We start from the raw sequence: 21,412 nt of genomic DNA, 5'->3' as shown, positions 1-21,412 counted from the left end.
GAACCCCTGCCGGCTCGAGGAAAACCGCCCGGCGTCCCAATACTTGATACATCCGTTCGAATCTGTAATCCTGGTCGTTGATTCCTGATGCCGGAAACTGAAAGTTTATATCCCCCCCCCCCCGTTCAGCCTTGTCCACCCTCTCTCCCATGTCTCTGATACACAGATGTATGACTTCACCCCTTGAATATCTTCCCAAAACTTATGTGCCCCCCTATCTTCTAGTGTTAGTTGATCAATCCGTTCGAATCTGTAATCCTGGATGTTAATTCCTGATGCCGGAAACTGAAAGTTTATAGCTCATCCCCCCCCCCCCCTTCAGCCTTGTCTGCTCTCCCTCCCATGTCTCTGATACACAGATGTATGACTTCACCCCCTTCTCCCCTTGAATATATTCCCAAAACTTAAGTGCTTAGTTTTAGTTGATTAATATTTAATCTCGTTAAGAAATGCCCAACAGTACCACTACTTTAAAATAACCCTAATTAATTCCCCTTAATCTTGAACCACTCTTTCTAGTTATTTCTAGTTAATAAGCTTGTACAATGTTCCGCTTAGTTAATAATTAATTTCTCCTACAATCTCCCTTCTAAAAATAATAAAGTGAATTACTATACAAAGAACACACAAAATGACCCGTCCCCCAAATCTTACGAATATTATATTATACCCTCTTTTATATGTATAAGTTAGCTGTAAAGTTTTTTTTAGTTTCATTATATAAAACAAAATAATATTGAAATGTGTAACCCCCTAGTTTTAAGAAAGTCAAAATGTAAAACAATGAAAAAATGGCACCTTTAAGCTAACGCATACGTGCCTTATCAAATAAACAAATTGAAAAAAAAAATTGACGGCTCTGCTCGGAATAGCCGCCTCGTGTATGCACATTTCCCCTTTTCGTGAAATTTTACAATTTCAATTCAACCGATTTTCAATAGAATACTTATATAGTACATCAAACTTATTAGCAACTATATTCAAGTCAGGTGTTTCTGAATCGAATGGTGTATAAATTATTGAAATCCATCAACTAATAGACCTTTCTCGTCAAAATTTGTTATATGATAGGATGCTTCCAAAGTCAAAATGTAAAACAATGAAAAAATGGCACCTTTAAGCTAACGCATACGTGCCTTATCAAATAAACAAATTGAAAAAAAAATTGACGGCTCTGCTCGGAATAGCCGCCTCGTGTATGCACATTTCCCCTTTTCGTGAAATTTTACAATTTCAATTCAACCGATTTTCAATAGAATACTTATATAGTACATCAAACTTATTAGCAACTATATTCAAGTCAGGTGTTTCTGAATCGAATGGTGTATAAATTATTGAAATCCATCAACTAATAGACCTTTCTCGTCAAAATTTGTTATATGATAGGATGCTTCCTTTTTTATCCCCAATTCGTTACTGCCTATTGCCGCGATGGTTTGGTACCTCTAACTATTGAAAAAATCAAAAATAGTGCAAGTTGCTCATTTAACCTCATATTCTGAATACCTATCTTGCCTTGTTTCCCCGTATTTTTACACCATTTGGATGAATTTCTTGTGGGGAATACTAAAAGGATGCCAGATCTGCATATATATTAGTAAATCTGCAGATTTTGCATTTTCACTGCAAATCTTTTGCAGATTACAAATATTTAGCAGAACAAAGCCTATGTCAGCCAATTTATACACCAGCCTTCAACATTTTTGATCATTTAAAATATCAATTTCATTTAAAATATCAATTTCTATGTCAAATATTGAAGATTTTTGTAGCTATCTGCAGACTTTTATATTTTTACTGCAGGCTATTGTTTAAATAGACCTGGCAGCACTGATGCTGAAATGATTCATTCATATTGACCTTTCTATTCCCGTTGAAAAAGAAAACGCGTTGAATTATTTCGTGATGAAAACAAAATATTTTGCCGAGCAAAAATCGATTGAGGTTAGGTATTTCCTGATGAAAACAAACCAATTTCCTTTGACTTGAGTTTGCATCTGTGGTTGTAAATGAGCTGTCAGAAATCTTAATTGACCATTGTATGAAATGCCTTAACCTCACAAATTTGACAAGTGCTGGTCCTGTTGTTTACAGTTTGGACTTAACAAATTTGGATTTCATTAAAATAAGCTTAGTGCTAATAATTGATTCCCAACAAATTTTACCGCAAAACTACTCACCGATTCAGAGAACAGTAGAAGTAATTGATAAACAAATAATTAGCTCACTTATTAGATCTTTCATATGCATTTTCCCACAGTAGAGAAAGGCACAAGTTAATTATAAGGCGTTCTAGAGAACATTTATTCTTCTAAAAACATTATTCCCAATATATTATATATCCCAGTAAAGTTCAGCCGGAACTGAACTGGAATTCTGGCTGGTTCCAGTTCGTATTCCGGCTCCAGTGACACAACCGATTCTAACTAGAATCGGTTGTGTCACTGGAGCCGGAATGCGAACTGGAACCAGCCGGAATTCCTGTTCATTTTCGGCTGAGCTTAACTGGGATGCTTCCCAATATATCATTTTGAAAATACGAATAATCTCTAAGTTCAAAATGTAATCAACAGGACCACCATCTGTCACATTTAATGCATGACGTCACTGTGCAGTGACCAATACCTGTAAAAAACATAGAGCATTGTATGAAAATGCATAACCTCACTTTTCTGACAGTTCAGTGTGCTTGTTTACCTAAGACTTGTTTACATGGACTTTTAAAATTTACATTACATGAATACTTAATGCTCTTTGAAAGAATATCAACTCAAGAGGGATGAAGATTGGAACAATGGGAACCTGGTTCATACATTGACCAATCGGCGCTGGGTGTAAAACCCGGTGGCATATGCTGAATCGCAAGATCAAGCATTGGGCTATAAAACGATTGCTTTCTGGATGATGGATAAGGATTCGTACACATTTGTTTGTTTGCTCGTGGGTTAAGTCCTAACAAGATGATCCGATTGATTACTCATTTTAGGTGGTGAAGTTTACCTGAACTTTATGGGTAACGAATTCGGTCGATGATAAGTTGTTGAAATGATTTTGATCGTTCAATGCCCATGCCGAAGAACGTTTCCATTGGTCAGAATGCCTAGCAGGACAACAAGGTTATCGCTTTCGAATGGAACAATTATTTATTATTCATGTTCAAGTTCCATTACAGCAAAAGTATCGTCGATTATCGCATTGTCGTTGATTTAGCCGGCAAATGCAAAACAGTGCTCGGCACTGACGATGAGGAGCAAGAAGGATTTGATAGGAGTGATAAGAATGCAGAGCATCATACATTCTGGAAGAATATCAGGGAGGAGAAATTATATGTAAATTTATATTATATCCCGAGTTGCCATCATTTTTGCACCGCAATAAAACTTTCTGCAACTGCTGTCTTGTTCAAATTGGCAGGAAATAACTAGGCAGCGAATGATAAATTGCATAGTCAATTTATTTACTTTTTCGGAAGGATAATTAGTATGTTGTGAATATATATGTGTCGCCGGTGCCGTGTGTTATGGTGGTACCGGACGGAACCGTTGGTCAGCAGACCGTCCTTGTCGTACTGGTCATAGATGCGACATTTTTTCTCATCTGATAGCACTTGACATGCTTAACGCTCTCTACTTAGCGCAGGATACGAGAAACCGCTGCTAGCTTTCGAAAGAAAATTCCTAGCTGCTGCTACTCTATCAGTCTTTCTCTCTCGACTAAGGACTACAATTTCGGTCGACTAAATTATGCTATGAAAATTGTACTTCCTGGAATTTCATCTAACGAGATCAATTCATTGTGAGGAATTTCGCTGCGTTCCAATATTGCTTGCCTCTGTAGGTGATGATGTGTGTGTATTCACTTCGGCAGCCAGCTCTTATGTTTTGGGTAATTTTACTATCTTATTCTGCTGAATAAATCATCTGCCTAAAGCCTCTACGTTATACTATGGTCACTTTAAAAACGCCCTGCTATTTAATTTTGTAGCTCTTGGCAAGTCAGTCCTGGCACTCTTCTCGACTATTCCTGGCACTATACCGCCGACGTTGCACTTATCACGGTGATCAAACTTGGCGAGAGCGGCAGTGGTTTCGTCGGAATTGTTCACTCGACAAGCAGTAAGTGCAAGGACTCTGCTACTTATGCCTGAACCCCTCGTTGAAACCTTCGTCCTGCGGAGTGTTAGCTTCGTCCGATACCGGAGCGTATTGCTGAACCGAAGCAGTCTGCTACTGGCGCTGCTTCCTTCGAATTGTTATCGTTGAATATTCCCGTTAACCGAATGTTCAACGTGGCCGAAGGCAAACCGATTACAACAACACCATCAGCCGTAGCTGACATTTTAGCCTTTAATTCAAGTCCCTGCCACTGACATAGCGACAGACGAGTGCGGCGCAGGCTGGACCATCGGTTGACTCGGTGCCGGACGGGGCGAAACAGCTGCAACAGGAGCGGACCTAGCATGGGGTGTAAAGGTCATCAATTGCCATAGATCACCAAAATGCTCTAACTAACTAACTAACATTGTCTAACATTGTGAACAAAACAAACCAAATGAAATTGATCGCAAAAACGATAAAATAATCTAAATTCTACCCAAACATTTGAAACATTTGAAAAAAGTCTAACTGCCAAACGTAAACCTTGAGAAAAAGACAAATGAAGTTTTGGTCGAATTCATTATAATTCTATTTAAAAATTTAATACTTTTTTACTTAGTTTGATTGCGCATATTGTTTAGATCAGATACTCCTTTTAATTCATTGAGTACGTATTTCACTGCCTTTATAATCTTTTTGGAATCAGTTACAATAATCCTTTATAATCATTTTATAATAAGTGTATTGCTAGTTTTACCATTTTTTGTTAACTATTTTTGTTAACGTCCTATTGAGTCAATTTGTCAACAGTTGTTACGGCATTTAATTAGCAAGGGGCTGGAAGGTGAAGTATATTTTTCAATATTTAGAGCCATAGTACTCAAGGGAGAGCAAGGGGTTGAAGGGAGAAATTTTGGAAAAGCGTGGAAAGCGGTCGGTTCCGACAGCATGAAGTAACAAGTTACTTTACGCTTGTTCGGACATGCCGTAGACTCAGGTGATTCGCATTTCTAATGCCCAAAGACCCTGACTCCTACGGTAGCAGACAAAAAGTTAAGTCGCCGGTGAGCTCTAAGCTTGCATATATAATCCTTCCACGCTTTTCTAAACTTTCTCCCTTCAACCCCTTACTCTCCCTTGAGTACTATGGCTCTAAATACTGAAAAAAAATACTTCACCTTCCAGTCCCTTGCTAATTAAATGCCGTAACAACTGTTGATGTATTGCTAGTTAGGACTTTTATATCAGCCGGGCCACAGATAACAGACGTTTAGGCTCGATTTGAATCGTGTGTAAATACCCGCTGCTGAAATTCCGAATAAATCAGACATCTGAAACATGTTTGGCAAACGTTTGCAGATGGCGCAGTGATCACTATAATTCAGTTAGAGTGCAGCTGTCAAACACGTGTAGCAAACAGTTGCGCAGATGGCAATAGTGAAACACGGATTTTCAACGTATATCAATTTGAAAGTTTACACAGGTTTTTGAAGAAATTTTGTTCTAGCCTAAACGTCTGTTATCTGTGGCAGGGCCCTTTTATAATTTGTTGTATAAAATCATTATCAAAATTCTTCATAATCCATTGTTGCGTTATGTATATGTACATGGCCAGATAGATAGTTTTCAACTGGGACGGGACGTGTGGATACGAAAAAACCTAATGCCAATTGGGTCATTAAGCTATATATAGTTTTCAGTTCCATTCGATAAATTTTAGGTCCAATATACATAATATGACATTATTTAAAAAAAAATCGTTTTAATACGTAAAAATGATTTTATTTTTTAAAATAAATCTTATGTAAACTTGGCAACCATACATGGGAAATCTGCGATTGTTTACATCTGGCCCAGAGTGTATGTAAGGAGAGTGAAGACAACTGTCATGATTATCCGTCAGTGATATTCCAAACGAACAAACGACCTGTCAAAATACATGAATTTGACTCGTTTGGAATGACACTGACAAATAATAATTGTTCCAATTTTGACAGTGTCGTCACTCTCCTTATATGCACTCAGATCTGGCCCTAAGAGAAGAGAAGACAATCGCGTAGCCAATTTGATCCAGTCCTAACCTCAATATTGAACCAGCTTCTGATTGGTTGTTTTGCCAGTCAAGAGCGTTCATAATATTTTCAAACGGGATGAAAAACAGTGCTGCTGAATTTATTTTCGCTACTTTTCATACACATGAACATTTCATGCAAATTGAATAAATACCCTGAATGACGATATAACTACGTGTAATGTTAAGAGAGACACGAATAAACATAAAATTCAATTTTTAAATGCAGCTAGTATTGTGAATTCTTGACAGAAGGTCGATATTTGAGGTACAATTTTTTTCAGCAATTGAATAGTTTATGTCGTTTCTGCTTACGTTATATGATAGGGTGCGCTTTTCCATATTTTAAACATCTTGCGGCAATATACATGAAACTAGAGCTTCTTTATGACGACACATAGATGTCCGCACCATAAAATATCCTCATCCCAGCAAATTACATTCGTAACGAGATTTGGAATATGGGCTGATTTATGATGGAATTCCAACCGAAGGTACCCACTGAGACGTCCAAAAAATTGTTTCAAAATCGTTCAACACGGGTCCAACGATGGACGTTCGTTGAACGGTTATTTGGACGTTGTCCAAATTGGTCCAACGAACGTCCTTCATCGGACGATTTTGAAACCAACCGTTCTTAGAGGGTAACAACCCATCCTGAATGAATCGGTTTTCGAATCGGTTGTTACATTTGCGCTTAAATTCTAAAAGAAAACATTCCGAATGCGATGAGCAGGGAATCTGCTGTCAAAACGAGTGAAACAGAGAGTTGTGAGAGAAAGAGTTTCAACTTTTCTTGGTGGAAACCAATGAGTAAAATGTATGGACGCAAACAGTTTTTTTAGATTTTATATGAAAATTTTCAAGTAAGTATCTAAATAAACTTCTACAAACTGTTCCCATATTTTTTCTGCATCAAATGTGTATTCATTTTACAACCACAATATTATAGTTTCTCCAAAATCCCAAGTTTTAATATCTTTCCCATACATTTAAATTCACCATAGCCACCACTGAAGCAGTGCCATCTCTTAAATATTTCCATGAAAGTATTACCTAATTGTGAAAAAAACATGCAAATGGAATCTGGCAACGATGGATGCTTGTTGTCTTTGGAGTTACGTCAGGGCCTGGTAGATAAACTTAAGAAGAATAAGCTTTTTTCACGAGAAATATAAATGAAAAACATTTTGGCCAATGGAAGTAAATCACCAAGCTTAACAATTCGTGAACCTACTACGTCTTGTTTTAAGTTCATTAAGAACGTCAAGAATTCTAGTATTTTGACCGGGAAAATAAACATATTGTAGGATTTTCTACACATTTAGCAAAATTGGTTTTGAATAGAATTTGTGTGCTTTTATCAGAATTCTGGCAGCAAACCAGTAGTGCTCGGTTTCAGTAAGAATGCTACCAGGAATGTACAATATTGTTCGACTCCTGCCAGAGGTTTGTTCAACTTTTGCAATAATTCTGTCCGGAAGATATTGCGATGGTTTTGGTACGGATCCCTTCAGAATTATTCTGTTATTTTACTCGGCTTCAGTCTGATAGAAACCTAACGGAACGGCATCTACCGGAGTATTTCATGCCTGGGGAGATATTGATTCGATCAGGAAGATTTTCTGAAATTCCAATATAAGTGGAAGTGGCTTGATTTTTAAAGTCATCTTCTTGTATTTCCAAATATCGATTCATTTTATTTTGGATTTTTAAAATTCGAAATGGAATCTATGTTTCTGTTTATGAATGATGGAATGACGATAGTTTCTCATTTAAACAGCGAAATAAATTTGATGGTAGAAATGCTTTATTTGTTTTTTTTTCACAGATATGGAAAATAATAAATGGGATGCACCTTTTTCAAATTTTGCTCCACTCGAGCCGCCATGACATCACCAAATCACCACAAAATTTGCTTATGAGTTCAGTATTTGGGAGCTGTCAAGTTGTCCCCGGGCTGCTTCTCTTAGATCTGGCCTGTCAAGACAACACCCAAAGTGAAAAAAACTATATACATTGAATGGAGTTTATGTCAAATTAAAATAACCCTGCGGGAAAACCGGGAAAATATGTATTCATTTTTTCTGACAGTGCATCATTTGTCGTGAAATTCGATATGTCAAATGATTCTGATAGTGTCTAATCCAGACTGTCAACATATTTCTTTATTTTAAATTAAATTTCATTTTCACGTTTCCTGAGTAGGAAAAAAACATTGTTGCAATCGCGAAAATCAGCTTTATCGATGTATGTAATAAAACAAGATTTTTTTTTCTCATTTAATGACCCAATTGCAGCCAGGGCAGCTGTCAAATGCAGCCAAAGGGAGCCGTCAAATGCAGTCAGGGGGAACTGTCAAATGCAGAGGAAGAAAGAGTGGCTACACGCAGCGAAATTTCAAACGCTTAAACTAACAAAATGAATTTTTGATTTGAATCGTCAATCTATTATTGATTCAAAACTCAGCAATTTTTAAGTATACATTGTTTTATTGTTGAACTAACAATATTATTTTTACTTCAACTAAATTTGATTTTATGTTGGTCTTGCATAGTACCAAATCAGCGTGTATTGTGTATTTTGTGTGTGTATTCTATACACGGTACATATTTTTCTTCTGTATATTGCGAATCTTTTCTTAAATCCACATTGCGACTTTTCAGCCATGCGCAACCGGGCCGTGCGTTGAATTACGCGCCCATCTAATATGCATCAGTGCGAGTGAGAAAACGTTTTGACGTTTGTTTTTGATTCGATCGCGCTCGAGGGTTTCCCATATAGCAACAACTTGACGAAATGCTATATTATCTCGAGATAGACAATACATGTAAGTAAGAAAAGCAAATCAAAAGCATCACAATTCCTTTACTAAATGTAAAATTTCTATTTTCACAGATTTGACAAGGCAGTAGAGATGGTCGGGTTTCAATTTTTTCGAACCCGAACCCGACCCAAACCCGAGCGCATGAAAATTTAAAAATCCGAACCCGACCCGACCCCGAAATTATAAAATTTGAAAAACCCGAACCCGACCCGAGCCCGAAAATTTTAAAACTTAAAAACCCGAACCCGACCCGTACCCGAGAATGAAAATTTTGTAAAACCCGAACCCGACCCGACCCGAGAATATTAAAATTTGAAAACCCGACCCGAACCCGAAAATTTAAAATTTGAGAAGCCCGATCCGAATCTAACTTGCTAATACGGAGAATCAACCAAAGATCTCGAAGATTTTTAATTCGAGGCACCCGAGCTGGATCCTTGACTCATCTAAGAATAGTAGAATCACTCGAATCTGAAGTAGCACCATACGCATTGAGTTATATCTGCATATGGAAAAACAAACCACTGCCGAGTAGAATCCGCATTTATATTTACTATTATTGAACGTCAAATTTGTAACGTGCTGAGAAACTTGATAAATCGTTGATATCTTAACCGGAAATTAAGTTAAATCGGCGGCCAACTAATGGGGAAACAGAAAGCTTAATGGTTACAGTTTCCAACAACCTTGCCCGTCGTAATTAACCAAAGTTTCTGATTTTTTATCAGAAACCATTCCTGCAAGGTAGTTTCGTATAATTTATTACATGTATTAAATTAGGCTATGGCAATTGGTAATTTGTATTCGACAGTTTACATGACGTCACCCACGTTACTGGTTGGAACGGTCAAACCTGTATCGAAGGGTATCAATCATTTTCTGACGTGTTCTTGATGTCCCATCAGTAGCGTTAGGGCGATCTATGATTGGGTATCTAAGTTATTTTATGCTTCGGATTATATGGTATGCGCGCCAATAGAGATGCTTCGACATCTCCAAAGGAGCTCTCGGAACGACTCCAAACTTTTAAAAATCCGTTAATGGCTTCAACAGAACACACAAAATTTTTGCGTTCATTTCGTTAAGTTCATGGAAATTCATGTATTTTCACGAAGGAATCCGGATCATGTAACAGCTCAGCCCGGGAACAACCTGACAGAAAGTGCTTGTATCATATATGTGCCACTGATTTGATAATGGTGCTATTATCCTATCACCATATGAGTGTCATGACCAACGAAACCTGGCGGAAGTGAAGCTAGGTTTAGGTCTGATGGAATAAAGACAGTCTCTAGAAAATAAATTTGGCCTAAACTATCTGCTTTTAAAAAAATAATGCGCCCTTTTTAAATTTGAGCCGCCCTAATGACACCAAATTTATGAGTCCAAATCCTTATTTTTCCGTTACAGTTTATTTTAATTGCAAGAAATCTTTATCATAAACCAATTTGATTATCAAACTTCCGTGAAGGCAGGTACAACCTATTTGTTTCATTTGACCAATTTAACAGTGCTTGCTTAAAGTTTGTTTTGGATACAAATGTACCCCACAAAACCGTTAGCGTTAGTGTTTTGTCATGTGTACATAATTCAAAAAAAAATTATATATTTTTTTAAAAGCAAAATATTGATACATAGTAAGCGAGAAACTTGTGTAAAATTGTATAAGTTCCAACTCTGCTGAATAATAGTAACTGTTATTTGGTATAACAAAGCACTACAGCAAAGTAACTAGAAAATGTGTTTGGATCGGTATCGTAATTTTTGCTTTTGCGGATGAAAGAGTCAAAACACATTCGTGAATATGATTTGTATATACTATGCAAGACGCATCATTCGATTCGTTATCTTCTGCAGCCCAGGCTCTGGAACATACTTTATATACACGTACAATGCACCGGCTCTACCTATTCCTTCGACGCCTTCCTGTTTCATCTCTGTTACTGCATATTGCTGTATTTATAACGTTTGTGTTGGCGTTTGGTTTTCAAAAAGGATTGGAATAAATACATTTTGACCGGTTTTAAAAAAAAATTGTTCAAAAGGAACCGGAGTTATAGCAATATGAAGAAACAAGGGAATTTTGACGTACTTTAAAGACTTGTTCTATACAAAATGAAATATTACATACTTAAATAGTCAAAGCACGAATATTTTTAAACAGATTACTTTACGGATGATTTTGGAATAAAACTATCCAATTTAATTATAAATTTAATAAAAATTAGACATACTAGAGCGATTTTAGTTCTGGGGTACGAATGTACCCCACAAAACCGTTTACGTAGAGAAAAAGTCGCCGCGGCCTAAGTATCGGTTTTAAAGTACCTGTCGAAATTTATATTCCATTATAGAAAGTTTAACCGATATTTTCCAATAAATTCCTGTTGATTTGGTTTATTACTAATAGACCTTTCTCGTCAAAAAATTTTATGTGATAGGTTGCTTCCTTTTTTATCCCCAATTCGTTACTGCCGATTGCCACGATGATTTGGTACCTCTAACTATTGAAAAAATCAAAAATAGTGCAAGCTACTCATTTAACCCCATATTCTGAATACCTATCTTGCCTTATTTCCCCGTATTTTTACACCATTCCCTCTAAGAACGGTTGGTTTCAAAATCGTCCAATGAAGGACGTTCGTTGGACCAATTTGGACATCGTCCAAATAACCGTTCAACGAACGTCCATCGTTGGACCCGTGTTGAACGATTTTGAAACAATTTTTGGACTTCTCAGTGGGTTTGGATGAATTTCCTGTGGGGAATACTAAAAGGATGCCAGATCTGCATATATATATTAGAAAATCTGCAGATTTTGCATTTTCACTGCAGATCTTTTGCAGATTACAAATATTTAGCAGAACAAAGTCTATGCCAGCCAATTTATACACCAGCCTTCAACATTTTTGATCGTTTAAAATATATACATACTACATTTCTATGTCAAATTTATTGAAGATTTTTGTAGCAATCTGCAGACTTTTATATTTTACTGCAGGCTATTGTTTAAATAGACCTGGCATCACTGATGCTGAAATGATTCATTCATCCCAGTTAATCTCAGCCGGAAATGAACTGAAATTCCGGCTGGTTCCAGTTCGCATTCCGGCTCCAGCTCAGCCGGAAATGAACTGGAATTCCGGCTGGTTCCAGTTCGCATTCCGGCTCCAGTGACACAACCGATTCTAGTTAGAATCGGTTGTGTCACTGGAGCCGGAATACGAACTGGAACCAGCCAGAATTCCAGTTCAGTTCCGGTTGAGCTTAACTGGGATATACCTGTCAAAAACATAGAGCATTGTATGAAAATGTATAACCTCACTTTTCTGACTTTTCAGTGTGCTTGTTTACCTAAGACTTGTTTACATGGACTTTTAAAATTTACATTACATGAATACTTTCGATGCTATTTGAAAGAATATTAACTCAAAAGGTTGGAGAGGTTGATTGGAACAATGGGAACCTGGTTCATACATTGACCAATCGGCGCTGGATGTAAAACCCGGTGGCATATGCTGAATCGCAAGATCAAGCATTGGGCTACAAAACGATTGCTTTCTGGATGATGGATGAGGATTTGTACACATTTGTTTGTTTGCTCGTGGGTTAAGTCCTAACAAGATGATCCGATTGAGTACTCATTTTTAGGTGGCGAAGTTTACCTGAACTTTATAGGTAACGAATTCGGTCGATGATAAATTGTTGAAATGATTTTGATCGTTCAATACCCATACCGAAGAACGTTTCCATTGGTCAGAATGTCTACCAGCGTATGATAGCTGCAAACATGAGGACAAGGTTATCGCTTTCGAATGGAACAATTATTTATTATTCATGTTCAAGTTCCATTACAGCAAAAGTATCGTCGATTATCGCATTGTCGTTGATTTAGCCGGCAAATGCAAAACAGTGCTCGGCACTGTCGCCGGTGCCGTGTGTTATGGTGGTACCGGACGGAACCGTTGGTCAGCAGACCGTCCTTGTCGTACTGGTCATAGATGCGACATTTTTTCTCATCTGATAGCACTTGACATGTTTCGGAGATCTGTCTTAACGCTCTCTACTTAGCGCAGGATACGAGAAACCGCTGCTAGCTTTCGAAAGAAAATTCCTAGCTGCTGCTACTCTATCAGTCTCTCTCTTGACTGAGGACTACAATTTCGGTCGACTAATTTGTGCTATGAAAATTGTACTTCCTGGAATTTCACCTAACGAGATCAATTCATTGTGAGGAATTTCGCTGCGTTCCAATATTGCTTGCCTCTGTAGATGATTATGTGTGTGGATTCACTTCGGCAGCCAGGTCTTATGTTTTGGGTAATTTTGCTATCTTATTCTGTTGAATAAATCATCTGGCTAAAGCCTCTACGTTATACTATCGTCACTTTAAAAACGCATTTCTATTTAATCTTGTAGCTCTTGGCAAGTCAGTCCTGGCACTGTTCTCGACTAATCCTGGCACTATACCGCTGACGTCGCACTTATTGCGGTGATGAAACTTGGCGAAAGCGGCAGTGGTTTCGTCGGAATTGTTCACTCGACAAGCAGGAAGTGCAAGGACTCTGCTACTTATGCCTGAGCCCCTCGTTGAAACCTTCGTCCTGTCGGAGTGTTAGCTTCGTCCGATACCGGAGCGTATTGCTGAACCGAAGCAGTCTGCTACTGGCGCTGCTTCCTTCGAATCGGAATCGCTGAATATTCCCGTTAGCCGAATGTCCAACGTGGCCGAAGGCAAACCGATTGCAGCAACACCACCAACCGTAGCTGAAATTTTGGCCTTTAATCCAAGTCCCTGCCATTGACATAGCGACAGACGAGTGCGGCGCAGGTTGGACCATCGGTTGACTCGGTGCCGGACAGGACGAAACGGGCCCATATTATTGGCTCGAATCAAAACTCGTCGAAATGTCAATTGACGATAGGTTCATCCGGAGTGTTCATTTGTGTTTACATTTTGCTAGCGTTGCCAATTTTATTTTGTGTCCACCACCCAATGTGGCTACGCCACATCGCTTTTGCGCGTGCTGTCCGACTTCGCTACCGCTCAGTCGGACTTAAACTAGGGATAGCCCCTATGTTTGAGTAAGCCGGGCAAACGAGTGGATCACAGGTTCGCTTGCTTCCGACGGCGGGTCGGTGGCCACCTCGCCCTCTAGGCCTCGGTTATGCGGCTAAGCCGCATCGAAATGGTACCCCTTAAACATTCTAACTTGAATCGGTTGTGTCACCGGAGCCGGAATACGAATTAGAACCAGCCAGCATTCCGGCTGTGTTAAACTGGGAAGTTTAGTACAATTTGATCTGGAAATAAAATTTTTCTGGCAACGCTCCAGCACTCCGTTGATTTCACCACCTGGGCGCCAGGTTGACGATATGAAATGAACTTTGTTTACTTTCGACAAGTTTTGATTCGAGCCAACAACATCCAGCCGGACGAAACAGCTGCAACAGGAGCGGACCTAGTATGGGGTGTAAAGGTCATCAATTGCCATAGATCACCAAATTGCTCTGCGACGAACATTGTGAACAAAACAAACCAAACGAAATTGATCGCAACAACGATAAAATAATCTAAATTCTACCCAAACATTTGAAAATGAGAAAAAGGCAAAATAAGTTTTGGTCGAATTCATTATAATTCTATTTAAAAATTGAATACTGTTTTATTTAGTTTGATTGCGCATATTGTTTACATCAGACACACCCCTTAATTCATTGAGTACGTATTTCACTGCCTTTATAATCCTTTTGGAATGGAGTTACAATAATCCTTTATAATCATTTTATAGTAAGTGTATTGCTAGTTAGGACTTTTATATCAGCCGGGCTCTTTTATAATTTGTTATAAAATCATTATCAAAATTCTTCATAATCCATTGTTGTGTTATGTTTATGTACATGACCAGATAGATAGTTTTTAACTTGGACGGAACGTGTGGATACGAAAAAACCTAATGTCAATTGTAGCCAGGGGGAGCTGTCCAATGCAGCCAAAGGGAACCGTCAAATGCAGTCAGGGGGGGGGGCCGTCAAATGTAGCCAGTCCATTTAAAATATGTGAGGAAGAAAGAGTGGCTATTTAAGACAAGAGATAAAATGAACAGAAAAAAGAAAAAGAAAACATCTATCCACAGGTTCTGTCCCAGGATTTTAATAAAGAACATCAAAATTCGATTTGTTTGCATTTGGCAGTAGGCCTTTTTCAAATGTTTGGCTAGAAATTCCTTGCTTTTTCAATGAATCATGTACAAGAAAAGTAAAAATGTTAAATTTAACGGAACAATGTATGATGCCGACATCAATTAAAAAAGTACAGCTGAGCGACCTTGTTGGGAAAGTGTTAACATTTGGCAGCGAACCAAACCAAGTTTCTCATGCTATGATCGAATCAACAAAAATTCCAAGACCATGTAAACAATCTCGCTGAACTGTCAAAAAGTGAGGTTAAACAATATACTGCACAAAGAGAATAGGGAAAGAGACGAATAGTGTGAAGCCAAAAATACCTTATTGAGCGGACCAATCGTGCAATGTAAATAAACATTACTCATGCCTGAGTTGGAGGAGATAAGTATTGTACTTCTATCAAAAAAGAAATTTGAATTTTCGTCAGAATTTAGCTCAATCGTGATTGTAAGGTGCATTCTAGAGTATATGTATGAGTAAAAATAAGCTTTAGAATTATTTCATCTCTTTGTTTCGAAATGCACATCGTTTGATAAGCAAATCCATCGATCGACATACGGTTTGTTTTCAAAATATAATAGGAGTCATTTAAAGTGCTGCCTGTAGAAGGGGTTGCCAAAATTCTAGTGTTGAAATCATCATAATGGGAGTGTTGCCGTTTTGACTGATTTTCACTCTTCGTCTCTTTCACTATTCTCTTTGATACTGCAATGTTCTCTACCGAGCGGTTCACTTTAGTTTGTTTACATAACCAATGAACTTTGTACCGCGACGCACCACTTCATTTTCCGCGTTGCCCGGAACTCAAGCAAAAATATACAAAAGAGTGTTGCACAAACACAAATTTTGAGTTCCACCATTCTTGCAAAGGTGAAAAAATACTCAACATTCTTGCATTTTTCAAATTTAAAAAAATCAATACAAGATCACGATAGCTCTAAAAAGTCTCATTTCAACGGAAATATTCTTAAAAATGTGTAGTCTTTTGAATAAAAATAAGAAAAAAGGGAGTTATGTCAGACGAGAAAGGTCTAATATGGTGGTTCTGGAAAGAACCTTTGTTGTTGGTATCTGCATTGATAGAGGATGCGCTGAATTCGAAGCTCGTTGAGACATTCATTCATGAAACGAACAAATTTCTTATTTTGTTGCTTTGAAATGTCAATGCTAAAATTTCTCGAAACAACCATTTTTAATGTCAAAAGGAAAGTAAAGTTAGAACGAAAAACAAGAAACCACCTCGTAAAAAAAGAATAAAAAGAATATTATTTAGTACAAGAAGATTTCTGATGAACTTTGAACCTTGATTTATCATCCACTTGAGGATGGTACTCCATAATACTTCTACAGATGAATTGTTACACGAAATATATTATTGTTAACTCTATTGCAGAACATTTAATGCTGCTTTGTTAAGTCTGCTGTAACCTAATTGTACCGAAAGTTTTTCTATTTCTCAAAATGATAGAACTAAAAAAATACTTCATGAGGAATTCCACGAAGATCCGTCCGAAAATCTTTAAAATCGTGACCGACCATCTTAGATTCCAATGAAACTTTACACGTTTCACCGTCATACAAGACTAATTATATTCCACAGCTAATAAGATTATTTTGACTCAAGAGCAACTTTTCAAAAGGGCGTAAACGTTTCTACGTGTATGAATTTCAAAACTTTTTTGTTCGATTACTGTATTTTATACAGCAAAACTATCTGAGAACGAGTTACAGGGAATGAATACTTCTGTCTGAAAAAAATGTGTCATTTTTCAAAAAACAAAAATTTATGATAAAAATTTAAATTGCGAAATCACCCATTTTTTTAAATTTTTTTATATTTTGTTACCAAAAGAGAAAAGAAACATTTTGAATGAATGGATACCACCAGTTCATTTTGAATGTGATTGCATGATGGAGAAAAAATCGGTAAAAAAGTTTTCCTAACAATAACTTCGTACATGTTTTTAAATTTCATACTAATAGACATACAAAATTGTAATTATAATTCTAAGCACCATTTAAAATCAAAATGCATTTAACAAAAATATTCCAAAATGCGATAGTTTTCGAGATATTTGAAATTTTGCTCCTTCAAAAACAATTAATTCGTGTAATTATGCTCTTTTTAAAAGTTATTCGCGTTACCCCATCAAAAAATGTCAAAAATTTAATGTTTATTGTTTTAAAGACGTAAAAGCAACTTTTTTAGTGTATTTGGATCCTGGAGAAGCTATCAATAAAAGTTTTCCTAACAACAACTTTTGACATTTTTTTATAATTCTTACTATTTGCAGTCAAAAATACAATTTTCTTTTTGAATATGATTCTAAACGCCATTTTAAATCGAAATGCTCTTAACAAAAAAATTTCTAAAATGTAGTAGTTCTCGTAGTTCTCGAGATATTTTAACTTTTGTTTTAACAACACAATTATTTTGTTTTATTACGACCTTTTCATAAGTTAGTCGCGTTTCTCCATCAACAATAATAGGTTTTTCAAAAGGCCCGTAAACTTTCCTGCAACTTTTTCTTTGACATCAAGGCGATATTATGAAACATTTTAAAGTTACATGAAAACAACCAACATATGATTCAGCTATATAGTTTAATCAACAGACCCTATGGTTGAAATCTAGGATAGGATCCGCCAGCTCTGTCCCCTGTTTTTGAACCAATTCTGAACCAGCTCGTGATTGGACGAAAGTGACATTGGCAAACGTTCGGCTTGGAAACTAAAAGTACTAAAGGGCTGCTTGGAAGTGTTGTCGTATTGTGACATTAAATGTAAAGCGACTATTGTTTACTGTGTTGTTTTTTTTGTTTTCCCGAGATACCGCTTTCTTTCCATAACGTCCGTCTGTAATTATGAAGTGCAAGGCATTTTCTGGCAGACGAATTCAAACATATTATCCAGAACTGAAGTTCTACAGGTTTCCGAGAGATCCGGTAGCGCGGTGTGTGGATTAATGCGGAAATGTCTCTTTTCGAAGTCTAACCGAGTAACTGACTATTTAGCCTAAGTATGAAAATATTTTCAACTTCATGTAAAAATTGTCTTTGTTCCAGCGCCGAGTAAATTGGGAGTATTGTCTATCGCGAGATAATATGCAGACTAGATGGGCGCGTAATTTAACGCACGGCCCGGTGGCGCATGGCTGAAAAGTCGCAATGTGGATTTAAGAAAAGATTCGCAATACTTTGGAGCAAACCGTGAAAAAGCTATTTCGGAAATCGCTTCTTGTTCTTCTTTTAGTATTATCGATACAGTTGAATTTTACAGTCACAGAGAACAGACATCCATGATCGAATAAAAATATTTAAAAAACGTGTGTAAACATTTGAATTAATATACGAAAAACACTAGCGCCGCCACACCAACCTATCCCAACTATCCATCAAATCGATTCTGGAACCGGTTCGAAATCCTGGATGGATTCTACATGGAATCTAGCTCAAAAAAAACAACCGATTCCGACTCTATCGGGTTGACGCATTTGAGCTGGAATTCATGCTGGAAGTCCGAATCGGTTCCGGACTAGTTTGACTGGGTAGAGGAATAACCGCTGTCAATTCTGTCGCACTCAGCCACAAAAAAACATGACGACAGTAGCGCACCTGGTTTAGATATCCAAACTACCTTCGAAACCGTTAGAGATTTTACACAAGTTGAATGCTGAAGATGGACGTCTGTTCTCTGTGTTACAGTTTTCAACTGCATCAATCATCGGTGTAAATAGGAGCGTGTTATTTTCTACTGCTGTTTTCTCCGAAAAAATCACATGAAGTACTGGAACAAACCTATATACCTACACAAACTAAACAAAAATTAAGCCTTGCAAAAAAGAAGTTTTAGAATATTTAAACTAAATGCGAACAGAGAAGATTGATCTTGTGAATGAGGGTGCTCGACTCAGAAAGCAACTTACAAAAATGAAGAGCATGGAAATATTTTATATAAATATTTTCACGTAATGGCCAACAACAAATATATATATATTATTTTGCTTTGCTGTATTCCGATGGAAAACCCGTAATGATCATTTAAATGCGGATATAAAGACTAAATCATCGATTTTTCCCGGAGCGTGAAATTGATACATAATATAGAATATTTTAATCAGATGTTTTGGACACGATTGTAACAAAACAGATATTTTGGCAACATTGGTCGAGATGGGGTATGTCGTTTTCAGCAGGAATTAGCAAAATATAAGAAGTCAGCTGTCGGATCCTATCCTAGGTTGAAATATATTTTGGTTGCTTTCATGTAAGGGTGCTTACAGAGTGGCCGCGAGAAGCTGAGCTGGCGCTGGTATTGTCGCGCTTATAATAAAATCTCACATTGCGGGCGTCTGAAAGGCGCATCAAATATAGCCGCAGTTGCTCCGCAAGCAGATTTCAGTGGAGCTTTATTTTTCTGCCAGCTGTGTGCTTTTCGAAAGCTTCAAGGAAAAAGCTGCCTATACATTTATATAGGCGGCTGTCACGCGCCTATCTCAATTGAGCTTTCATATAATCGCATATCGAGCGATTATCCTGCAAGGCACAATACTGACATTAGAATGCGAGAAACCTGCTTGCTGCAAACCAAATGGGTGATGTCAGAGTGAAAGCCGAGCGGATCGGCGCCGACTGCCCGCTTTCACTCTGACAGGCTCCATTTAATATGCTGTAAGCAGGTTTCTCGCATCTCGCACTCTAATGTCAGTACCAGCCCCAGCTCAAAGAGAATAGTGAAAGAGACGCAGAGTGAAAATCAGTCAAAACGGCAACACTCCCTTTACGATGATTTCAACACTAGAATTTGGCAACCGTTTCCAAAGGCAGCACTTTAAATGACTCCTATTATATTTTGAAAACAAACCTTTTGTCGATCGTTGGATTTGTTTATCAAACGATGTGCATTTTGAAACAAAGAGATGAAATAATTCTAAAGCTTGTTTTTACTCGTACATAGACTCTAGAATGCACCTTACAATCACGATTGCACTAAATTCTGACGAAAATCAAATTTCTTTTTTGATAGATTTACAATATTTATCTCCTCCAACTCAGGCATGAGTAATGTTTATTTACATTGCACGATTGGTCTGCTCAATAAGGTATTTTTGGCTTCACACTATTCGTCTCTTTCCCTATTCTCTTTGCCCCAGCTCAGCTTCTCGCCGCCACTCCGTAAGCCAGGTACTTTTTTCAAATGTCTGCAATAATAATTTTAAAAGTCTGGGAAGAACAAAAAATGTGAGGAAAGCTAGTGTAACCAAAAGCCTTTATATTCAAAAATCTGCAAATATCTGCAACCAAACTAAAAAATCTGCAAATATCTGCAACCAAACTAAAAAATCTGCAAATATCTGCGTCATCGAAAAAATCTGCAGCTTAAATTAAAAGCAGGAGTGTGTCACTCCTGTCATCCTCTATGGAGATATAGAGACTTTGACAGTAGTCAACATATGTGGGCCTAGCCGCATCTAGGCCCATGTCGCCTGTGCAATAGCATTGGGTTGTTTTGATTTGATCAAAGGCAGATGTTGGCTAGGACAAAATGGCTGCCTAGCAAGGGGCTGATTAAAAGTCTGCGAATTTGCAGACTTGTCTGCAAATCTGGCATCTCTGCTGTAAGCACCCTAACCAGCCCCCTGTCAAGGACGACGTCTCTGTACAGCCAGCATCACTGCCATGAAAGGCAAAACATTGATTTTGAACCGAATGATTAGAAGCTGAATTTAGTTACAAAATGTCGATTTTCTGAATGATATGATATTAAATCATCCCACAAGATGCAAAACGTCGTGTGGAATGCTTGAATATCGAGCATAGTGCCGAACATAATTCTTTGTTTGGGGCTTTATAGCTATAACGCCCCATATATGTCGGTCGCTGTCAAACTCCATATGATGGTATAGGGTTGCCAGGAGGCTGACCCTAACTTTCAAATGGTTTGGTTGATTCTGACTTTTTGCACCGCACGCAATGTTACTGCAGGCAGAGTGTATGTAAGGAGAGTGAAGACAACTGTCATGATTATCTGTCAGTAATATTCCAAACGAACAAACGACCTCTCAAAACACATGGATTTGACTCGTTTGGAATGACACTGACAAATAATCATTGTTCCAATTTTGACAGTGTCGTCACTCTCCTTATATGCACTCAGACTGCAGGGATAGCGAAATGATGTTTAGCAGTGTTGCTATATTTATAGCAAAAGATTATCATTACTTTTGAC

At 37.6% G+C, this 21,412-nt stretch overlaps 1 protein-coding gene across 5 annotated transcripts in view; it reads left to right on the top strand.

The window, feature by feature from the left end:
- The window catches only part of LOC131690236 (glutathione hydrolase 1 proenzyme-like), a 679,522-nt gene that overhangs the window by 177,272 nt on the left and 480,838 nt on the right, over nucleotides 1–21,412 (top strand). The gene's annotated exons all lie outside the window — the stretch shown is intronic.

The sequence above is a fragment of the Topomyia yanbarensis genome, chromosome 1 (assembly GCF_030247195.1).
Source record: "Topomyia yanbarensis strain Yona2022 chromosome 1, ASM3024719v1, whole genome shotgun sequence".
NCBI classification, from domain to species: Eukaryota; Metazoa; Arthropoda; class Insecta; order Diptera; family Culicidae; genus Topomyia; species Topomyia yanbarensis.
This window is presented reverse-complemented; position numbering and strand designations above follow the sequence as displayed.